Source organism: Rutidosis leptorrhynchoides, chromosome 2 (assembly GCF_046630445.1).
Source record: "Rutidosis leptorrhynchoides isolate AG116_Rl617_1_P2 chromosome 2, CSIRO_AGI_Rlap_v1, whole genome shotgun sequence".
NCBI lineage: Eukaryota > Viridiplantae > Streptophyta > Magnoliopsida > Asterales > Asteraceae > Rutidosis > Rutidosis leptorrhynchoides.
In genome coordinates, this window is record NC_092334.1 from 565,472,078 (window position 1) to 565,484,117 (window position 12,040).

Consider the following 12,040-nt stretch of genomic DNA (forward strand, 5'->3'; position numbering starts at 1 on the left):
TCAAGAGTTTTTCGGGTACATAACTGTGGGTAACATGTGGTTGGATCATCATCTCGATTGCTCATCATTCGAAGTGTCTTCGGAAATTTTCGAAGGGTTTGAACACAGATTGTAATCGTTAACATACATTTGATATTCTAACACAGTTTTGAAGTCAAAATATAGCTTGTGAAAGATGTAAGGATCTAAGAGTGATGATTTTGGTCATATCTCAAGTTGAATTTTGAGATTTCAAAATCAGAATATGTAATTAAATTTTGAATGAGTATGGTTGTTTTGATTTTTATAAAAGAATGTATATTGTTGTGAAAGTAGGGATTATAATGGATGATTTGATGAATCAGATTCGAAGAATGTAACATATTAATTGTGAATTTATATATCTCTCGGGTATTACCTACCCGTTAAAAAAAAATTTCACAATTAATATTTTGTACAAAAGAATTTTATTACAGTCTTTATGAAAATATATATATGTATATTTTCTTCAGATGTAACATAGATTTAATGAGTTAATGTTAAATTAAACTCATTTGATTTACGGTTAAAACTAGAATTGAATATTCCCTAAAGTCTTTAAAAAGTACATAACTTTTACACAGTATTTCTTTAATGACATTGAAATTATGAATCAATACTTCGTTATTTGTTGATGTATGATGTTCGGTTCGTGGAATTCTTGTGAATTTCGCAAAGTGCGAATGATGTTATCTGAAAAGTTTCGGGTACATCGATGATGAAAGTGTAAAATCATATATATACTTGATTTATTATGAATTGGAATTTGTTGAATTGCGACAGAGATTGTAGTTAACGCTGGTTAAGTTGCGGCCGAAGGACGTACATTATTGCATATTTGTAATATGAATTAACCGAGTAGTTAAGATTCACACACAATAGCTTAGCAAGGAAAGATTTATTTCAAAATATATATATATATATATATATATATATATATATATATATATATATATATATATATATATATATAATATACATATAATTTCTTCAGAGGGAATGAGTTAATTATTCATAACTCGTTGATACAATATACACGTTATTGATTCGTAATGATGTCCACAGTGATTCTTGAACTGACGGAGTTTGTGAAGTTATCGGTGTTGTTGATTCGGATGTTGACTGTACTGATGATGCTGGTAACGCTGACGGTACTGTTGATGCTGTTGGTAAAGCAAGTTTAGCTTGTTAATCACACACCATTTTTGTCAGGGTTTCTACTCTTCCTTCTATCATTTTGGTTCGCTTAACTGATTTATGGTTAGGGCTAGATTAGATAATCTCTAAGACTTTAAAGATTACATAATCGCCGCGGAATGTTTCTCCAATGAAGTTATGAATTAATACTTCGTCAGTTATTGTTGTTGGTACTCCTTGGTATCTATGGTGCGTATGACGTTGATGCTCGTGGGACAGATTGTGAAGTTGAGGTTTACGACACGGTTATGGTTGGAGGGGGTAATGGTACTGTTGGCGTTGATGATGGTGGTACTAGTTATGCTGCTGATGCTGCTGCTGGTGTTTGTAATCTCTGTACCATATTCTCCAAAGCCACTACCCGAGCGCGAAGCTCGTTGACTTCTTCTATTACACCGGGGTGATTGTCGGTTCGGACGAGCGGATAAATAAAATCTAAAATTTGATGTAATATATAATCGTGATGAGATACTCTAGAAATGAGCGAGAGAATGGTGTTTCGGACAGGTTCGCCGGTAAGTGCTTCAGGTTCTTCGTCAAGAGGGCAATGTGGTAGATGGAAGGAATCACCTTCTTCTTGTCTCCAATGATTGAGGAGGCTACGAACCCATCCCCAATTCATCCAGAATAGGTGATGACTGATTGGTTGATCTATTCCGGTCACACTGCTTTCGGAGCTTGAATGGGATTCCATTTCGGAATCTGAGTGACTTGAACTGATGACGAATTCCATTTCGTACGATTGGATAAAGGATTTTTTTTTTCGATATGAAATGATTTTGGCTAACGGATGGTATTCTATATATATATATATATATATATATATATATATATATATATATATATATATATATATATAGAGATCAAAAGATTTTGTAGATTACGGAGATCTTTGCGGGATATGTCAGGCAAAGTTTAAAGTAACAGATACGATAAGATATTATTTAGCAGATATGCTAAGATATGAATTTTTGTTTATACACTATTAATGCAATCAATGCAGCAAGACGTGTCTTAGACTAAAAATGATAAGCATGTAATTTCCTGAGGATGATAAGTAGTTAATTTTCGACACAAAATGATAAGCAAAACTTTTGACATGCAGACATGGTCGAAGTCCAGACTCACTAATGCATCCTATCGACTTATCAGTTAGACACACTAATGCAGACCTAGTTCGCTAAGACCATCGCTCTGATACCAACTGAAAGGACCCGTTCATATACATTATAAACGATTCACAATAGTTGATTACATTGCGAGGTATTTGACCTCTATATGATACATTTTACAAACATTGCATTCGTTTTTAAAAGACAAACTTTCTTTACATCGAAAATTAACAGGCATGCATACCATTTCATAATATCCACTATCCAACTATAAATTGATTTAATAATAATCTTTGATGAACTCAATGACTCGAATGCAGCGTTCTTCGAAATATGCTATGAAAGACTCCAAGTAATATCTTTAAAATGAGCAAATGCACATCGGAAGATTTCTTTAACACCTGAGAATAAACATGCTTTAAAGTGTCAACCAAAAGGTTGGTGAGTTCATTAGTTTATCATAATCATTTATTTCCATCATTTTAATAGACCACAAGAATTTCATTTCCAGTTCTCATAAATATACGTCCCATGCATAGAGACAAAAATAATCATTCATATGGTGAATACCTGGTAACCGACATTAACTAGATACATATAAGAATATCCCCTATCATTCCGGGATCCTCCTTCGGACATGATATAAATTTCGAAGTACTAAAGCATCCGGTACTTTGGATGGGGTTTGTTAGGCCCAATAGATCTATCTTTAGGATTCGCGTCAATTAGGGTGTCTGTTCCCTAATTCTTAGATTACCAGACTTTAATAAAAAGGGGCATATTCGATTTCGATAATTCAACCATAGAATGTAGTTTCAATTACTTGTGTCTATTTTGTAAAACATTTATAAAAGCGCATGTATTCTCAGTCCCAAAAATATAAAGGGTAAAAAGGCAAATGAAACTCACCATACTGTATTTCGTAGTAAAAATACATATAACGTCATTGAACAAGTGCAAGGTTGGCCTCGGATTCACAAACCTAAATTAATTATATATATTTATGTGTTGGTCAATATTTGTCTAACAAATTAGGTCAAGTCATAGTGTACCACAATCCTAATGCTCGAGACTAATATGCAAAAGTCAACAAAAGTAAATTTGACTCAAAATAATTTCTAAAAATCTATACATGATTAATATATAGTTTAAATATCGTCGTTTTATATTTTTAAATATTTTTAAAAGATTTATTAGAGTAAATAATATAACTTATTTATTAATAAATAAAATTTTATATTAAATTTATATAATAAAATATACTTTTATATATATTAAGTAATAAAATTTATAAGGTTCATTTAATATCATAAAGATAATATGATAGGTATTATTAAAGTAAGTTATTACACGTAGTAAAATATGTTTGTATCACATATTTATTTGATAAAATAATATCTATAATGATAGTAAGTAAAAGTTGTATTTTTTTGTAATAATAATTATTATTATAAAAATATCAATATTTATAATTACTAAGATGACATTATGATAAAACGATAATTCTAATTATGATAACTTTAATATTTACGATAATTTTTAATATTATCTTTAAAATAATAATTCTATTTATAATAATAATAATAATGATATTTTATAGTAACAATGACATTTCTATTAAAATGATAATTTTTATTAAAATGATAGTTTTAATACTAACGATACTTTTAATAATAATAGTAATGATAAAAATAATAAGAACGATAATTTTATCTAAATCAATATCTTATAATATTTTAATTTTATCATGATACTCTTACTCATTATTTCCTAATTGTTTCGTTTAATAGCTTTTAATCGTCTTTTATATCGTGTTCATAATAATGATAATAATAGTAATCAAAATAATTAGGTGTTACAAATATTTGCTTTAATTACACTAATATTAATAATGATAGTTACTATAACATTATTAACGATAATATTAATAATTATCTTAATGATAATATAGTAATAATAATAATAACAATAACAATAACCATTTTTAAATAATGATATACATATTAATAATGATAATAAAAATAATAATAATAATAATAATAATAATAATAATAATAATAATAATAATAATAATAATAATAATAATAATAATAATAATAATAATAATAATAATAATAATAATAATAATTGGATAATAATAATAATAATAATTATAACTTTAACGATAATAACGATAGTAATAATAAAAAAAAATAACAATTTTTAATGATAAATCCCTTTTATTGATAAAGATAATAATAATGATATTAATAAGATAAAACTAGAACGGCGATAAAACGACGATAATAATAATCATTTTTAATAAAAATATCAAAAATTCAATTGATTATAACTTCTAATCCATTCATCGAAACCATTCGATATCTAAAGGAAAAGTTCTTAATTTTTCGCTAGCTTTCCAAGGATATGCATATCTTATACCTTATCTCAACCGTAAGTGTAACTAATTCAAGATTCAACCTAACCTGTCTAAGGGCAATATCAAAAGTACAAGCATGCATAATCCTAAATACTCGAGCACTAGTCAGGGATACACTATTAGTATGTAAAACTTAAATTATGAGTACTCACGTATCAATATTGAGATTCAATATTGCAGGAAAGGTACGTAGACGCAACGAAAATGATAAACACTATATTGACCTCACGAGCATACCCATGAACCATATTCAATCACCTTCATAGCTATAACCCATAATTTCCTTAATCCTATCATACTCGAAAAACAATTTCGAAATCACTCGGACAGCACTCCGCCGTAATATTTTATGTATACTAATAATATCTTGAAGTAATACGGAGTAAATATATATATATGTAAATTGATTGAAAGAGTTTAGAGAAAAATATTTTCAAGTTTCTATGAAATAAAGAAACCTATTGAATTCTATTTATAATAGATTTTTGAATTATTAAAGTGAATTATTAAAGTATGAATTATTAAAGTGAATTATTAAAGTATGAATTATTAAAGTGAATTATTAAAGTATGAATTATTAAAGTGAATTATTAAAGTATGAATTATTAAAGTAAATTATTAAAGTATGAATTATTAAAGTGAATTATTAAAGTTAAAGTAAAGTAAAAATAAAGTAAAGGTAAAGTTTAAGTATAGTAAAAGTATAAAACTATGCACGTATAATACGCGTATAAATATATATAATATTAATTTAAATCGTTATATATATTTAATAAAATAAAATATAAATATCGTTATCTTTATCATACTAGTTAAGCAATGAGTTGTCAAAAGTCGTTCTAGATATTTATAAAAGTTATATACGTTTTAATAATAAAGTTCTTTTTAAACTGAAAACGTTTTTGTACGTTTGAAACTAAATAGATCAATCGAGTCTTTATGAGATTCAATCTTCCACTATCCTTTGTCTAGTTCTCAATGATTGACAATTTGTTCTTATTTATAAATCACTTTACCATTTTCCAAATATTGTTAAAATGGAAAGATTTCTCAAATCAACGTGGGCCTTTCAACATAGACTTGTAATCATAATTCAATATATCTGATAATTCAATCATTTGATCTTATCTTCTAATTCCATTGATAAACATTTTGAAACAGATATAATCATATAAAGTATTTAATCTAATATTTTGTTTACGTTTCAAGTTATAATATATATATATATATACACATATACATATATAATCATATTCGTTTAATGGTTCGTGAATCGTTGGAACTTGGTCGAGGTTGAATGAATGTATGAACATAGTTTAAAATTCTTGAAATTTAACTTAACAAATATTGCTTATCGTGTCGGAAACATATAAAGATTAAAGTTTAAATTTGGTTGGAAATTTCTGGGTTGTCACACATATTAAATTAATGTGGCTAATGTGTTATGATCGAAGTCGGGTCATACCCAATAACAAGCTTACCAACACTTTATAAGTATTTAATCTTAACGACTGGATCGTTAAATAAATACGCGGCACTCGAACTTTAGAAAATCGGTTTTCTAAAATACTATCACTTGAGATAAATTATTTGGATAATTTATATTTAATTATTTATAGGTTTAAATAACTATGTTGTGTTATATTTTATAAATTAGTTTATAAAATGTAAGTAACTTAACAAATGCATGTTTAATATAACAAGTTTTATATATATTTACAAGACATTTTATAACATGTTTTATAAAAAAAATGAATCTTGTCATATGACATGCATATGGGACGTTTTTGGGGGTCTCCAAGGAGACATCCTATGCTAGTCTTTGTTAATTTTAAGACCACACAAGTGCCAAGGTACATGCTTATGTATTAACCAAGGCTTTGACTCAAGTGAGAAATAACACACTCATTAAAACTAGCAAGTAAAATTCTGCTTCAAAAGAAGCTGTTGGCCGTGAGCATCATAGGAGGAATAAGAGGGTTTTGCTAGTAAAATCTAAGTGTTTAAGTGTCTTAAATCCTAACTCTATCAAAGGTGGTGTTGGTGCAAAAGGGCTTGTGGGTATTACACACTTGAGGCTTCAAGTTAGAAGCTCTATTCTCCATCATCTTCTTCATCATCTTGCAACTTTGAAAACAACCCTCAACTAGGTTGAGGAGGTATAATCTTCTTCCTTTATTGTTATATGTAAGTATATGTTCAAGACTCGATATTACATGGAATTCAATTTAAATGGTTTAACATATAAACTTGTTTTCTTAATTATCATGCTTCCGCTTGTTATAACTCTACATGAATGGGTTTTATGATCAAGTTAACATTATGAACTTATTGATATGTTGAATTCCATCAATGGTATCTAGAGCCGAGGTCTATGAAATATGCTTCTTAAATATGGTCTTTAAACCCACTAAATTTACATTCCAAGTACATGCATGAAAATGGAATGTAAAAATTTTCAGGTTTGGGAGGGTTGTTAAGGTTGGCCGATTTCTAAGGAGTTCCAAAAGGGTTTGGAACTTGCAAATTGGTCATATTTGGTTATATGTTGTTGTTCACAATCTAGCCAAGACCTTGTGTTTGAATGGATATTTGTTTGGTTGATCTATTATTTTGATATGGTTGTAATATTTATTCATTTTGGTTTGTAATATTAATTATTCAATTGGTTTGTAATATTATTCATTTAGTCATGTAATTTATTTTATATTTGGCATGTAAAATAGATTAGGTTGTATTTTCTTTTTTTAGAGAAAAATGTATTAGGATATATTTTGTAAAAAATGAAGATACAAGAAGGTGACAATGAAGAACACGAGGAAGGATGCAAGATTAAGTGGGAGATCTTGAAATCTCCTACTTTGTGTTATAACCCCTTTACCGGTGGCATTTGTTTTCGGCTAAACAAATGTCTACCAAATTGGCTTGATTGTGAACATATTGTTTTGCATGCTTGGTTGTTTATTGTATGATTGTGGATTGTATGTTTGTATGCTACAAGTTAATCACACAAGTTAACAACAAACTAAAATGGCAATTTAATTGGTTAAATTAGACATTATTAACGACATGCAAAATGACGATTTAATTGGTTAAATTAAAAGTGGCAAAAGGACATTTATAAATGGTTATTGAATCACATATATAAGATGGTTTATATCAAGTAATTGGCTAAATTACAAGACATGAAAATGGTTTTTCATAAGTACCATACATTAATGCATGTTGGTATATGGCATAAAAGTTTTCTTAAACTAGAAATAATGGAAACTTAAAATCCCTTTAATTAACAAGGTAAACAAGTTAAACACCATCCTTTTGTGTAACACTTAAAAATATTAGGGAACTCATAATGGGATAAAGGTCACCTAACCGTTATGAGCAAACTAATATGATTGAGGTAAATTTCGCACACTTGTGGGATAAAGGTCACCTAACCACTTGTTTGTTGAATTTACACGTTAGCACAAGTAGGACGACTTGATTTGGGAATCATGAACTTAGGGTCACCGAAGCATGAGGAACAAATAGGCGTTGATGGGATAAATATGCCATGCAAAAGGATTGCATGATCCCATAACTTAGAAGTTGCAAAAGGATTGCAATTGTCATATAATGACTACCTAGCTAAATCAAATGACGGGATAAAGGTCACCTAACAGAAATTTGGTTTACCGTTGGATTCTAAAATTTAATAAATATCAATTGGATTTAAAGGGTATTGATTGTTAAATTAAAATTGATACTTAAACAACTTTGTTAAATTTTGTAGATGGCCGCCAATAACAACAACATTCCAAACGCACCAATCAACTTTAACAACCTATCGTTGAGGTCAATCCTCGAAAAGGAAAAACTCAACCATACGAACTTCATGGATTGGTTTCGCAATCTAAGAATTGTCCTCAAACTAGAGGATAGGGCGTATGTGTTGGAAGACCCCATTCCCGATCAACTGGACGAGGATGATACGGAAGGCATGGCTTATTGGGAGAAATATTGCACCGATTCGTTGCAAGTTTCGTGCCTCATGCTTGGGACTATGATACCCGAACTCCAAAAGGATTTTGAGCATCATAGTGCATATGACATGATCACATAGTTGAAGGAGATGTTCCTTCAACAAGCTCGTGTCGAGCGCTTTGAAAAGATCCGAGCACTTCATGCATGTCGGATGGACGACTCCCAATCCGTTTCATCTTATGTCCTTAAGATGAAAAGCCTTATTGATCGAGCGAACCGTGTAAATTGCAACGTGTCCAATGAATTAGCCACGGACCGTATTCTCAACTCATTGTCAAAAAGGTTTGACACATTTGTAATGAATTACAATATGAATGGTTGGGATAAGAGCATTGGCGAATTACATGCCATGCTTAAGATGGCCGAAGCGAGCATGGGTAAAAGGGCTTCACCCATGTTTATGATCAATGAAGGCAGGTCCAAAACCAATAACACTTCTAATCCAAAGGTGGCAAAGAGGAAAGGACCCGCCTACCAAGGCAAGGGCAAGGGAAAAGGGAAGATGGTTACCCCAACCAGCAACAACAAGAAGCAAAAGGTTGCCGGAAAAGCTAACCCCAAGGAAGATCCGTGCTTTGGTTGTGGTGAAATGGGTCACTGGAAACGCAACTGCCTGGTCTACCTTAAGGAGTTGAAGGAAAAGAGGGATGAAGGGCAAACCTCAGGTAATGTATATATGGTATACATTGAGCTTAGTATTACTTCTTCTAATACATGGGTATTAGACACAGGATGTGGAACTCATATTTGCAATTCTTTGCAGGGGTTCAAAAGAAGTAAACAACCAGCGGGAACAATAAGTCTCTTCATGGGAAATGGTGCAAAGGTGCACGTAGAAGCTCAAGGAGACTTTGTTTTAAAGCTACAAACTGGGTTGGAGTTTATTTTGAAAAATGTTTTGTATGCACCCGATTTATCTCGAAACATTATTTCTGTATCCCGTTTGAAACAATATCGTTTTAATCTTAATTTCATTAATGATGATATCCATGTTTCTTTAGATAATGTGTTCTATTTTAAGGCTTCGCCTTCGAATGGTATTTATGAATTGGTTCATGATGACACATCATACAATAGCTCAATATACCATGTAAACACCAAGAAACTTAAAAGGGATTTGAGTAATTCCTACTTATGGCATTATCGCCTTGGTCACATAAACAAGAATCAAATGCATACACTTCAAAAGAATGGCCTTTTGAATCAAATGAACTAGACTCGTTTGATGTATGTGAATCTTGTTTACAAGGCAAAATGACTAAAGCACCTTTCAAAGGGACCTATGAAAGGGCTAAGGACTTATTGGGATTAATACATTCGGATGTATGTGGACCCTTTAAGCCCATAACTAGGAATGGTGAAAGATACTTCGTTACTTTCATTGATGACTTTAGTCATTTTGGATATGTCTACTTATTAAGACACAAGGACGAAACTTTTGAAGCATTTAAGGAATATCAAAATGAAGTACAAAATCAACTCAATAAGACAATCAAGGTACTTCGTACCGATAGAGGAGGTGAATACCTAAGCGATGCTTTCCAAGATCATCTTAAAGGTTGTGGGATTATCTCGCAACTTACTCCTCCTGGAACACCCCAACTTAATAGAGTTTCCGAAAGGAGTAACCGAACCCTAATGGATATGGTTCGATCTATGATGGCAAGAAGCTCATTACCTCTATCATTTTTAGGTTATTGTCTCTGCTCCACGGCTTGTAACACCCCGTTTTCCCGTGCGCATTTAAAGGTACAACCTTAATTATTAGAACGCTTATAACTTGTTCGTTTGTGTGATTAAGTGAGCCAAGTGTTAGTTTTTGTGTAAGTACATGTATGTATATGTGTGTGTGTGTGTGTATATATATATATATATATATATATATATATATATATATATATGTATATATATATATATATATATATATATATGCGAATGCGTGCGTATACGTGTTTATGTATGTGTCGCGATGGTGTTGAGTCGTGTGAAACTTAAGGGCGAAGCTTAGACATGCATAGGAATAGTGAACGAGGTGTGCTAGTTGTATGAACCTTCGTTTTATGATTTGTTGTCGAAGTGACCAGGAACAGGCCAATGCCGCGCCGCGAGGAATGGCGCCGCGATGCGACATGTAAAGCAAATCCAGATCAGAACTTGAGTTAAGAAGGGTCAATTTTCCTTCTTTATGTCGCGCCGCGACAAAGGAGCCGCGCCGTGGCACCTCTGCAGTTCTGACTCCAATTTCAGCCCGATTTAAATAGGGCTTTAGGGGTAATTTGGTCTTTTGCGTATAGATCAGATTGGAGCCTTTAATCTCAGCCACTTATCCTCCATTTCTCATTTCTTTTCCATTTTCTTTCACATTTTCCTCCCAAAACATAAAACCCACTAAGTTTAATCATGAGATTTGAAGGTGAAGTGTTGTGAATCAACCCTAGGAGCAAGAATTAAAGTTGTTCATCGTAACTCTATGTAACACCCTAGGCAAATCCCACATTGCCCACATACATGAGTGATCATGGGATTATAAGGTAATACTCACGCTTAAATGACACAACGCGTTTTGGGACCACAGGCAGAGCAGATGTGTGAGTATGCTGCAGTTAAGCGTGCTTGGGTGAGAGCACTACCAGGATGGGTGACCTCCTGGGAAAGAGCTTCTCGTGTGTGGTCGCCAAGAAAAAGCCGTGCGCCTGCGGGCAAAGCGGACAATATTGTGGTCATGTTAAGCTGGGGTGTTACAGAATGGTATCAGAGCCACTCATGTGCCGTTAGGAGTGGTGGGGAAAACGTCATCGAGGACGATGAGTCGCTGAGGGGGGGTGAATGTAACACCCTAGGCAAATCCCACATCGCCCACAGACATGAGTGATCATGGGATTATAAGGTAATACTCACGCTTAAATGACACAGCGCGTTTTGGGACCACAGGCAGAGCAGATGTGTGAGTACGCTGCAGTTAAGCGTGCTTGGGCAAGAGCACTACCAGGATGGGTGACCTCCTGGGAAAGTGCTTCTCGTGTGTGGTCGCCAAGAAAAAGCCGTGCGCCTGCGGGCAAAGCGGACAATATTGTGGTCATGTTAAGCTGGGGTGTTACACTCTAGCTACACGTTCATAGTCTTGGTAAGTTCTAACTCTAAGTCTTGAGTTTTAATTGGTTTAAGCTAGGGTTTGGTTCATATGGAACTAGTATGACCCATTTGAGGGTTAAATGGGTGGGTTTTGGGTTGGATTGTTGAAAGGAAACCCTAAATAGCTATTATCTAGGGT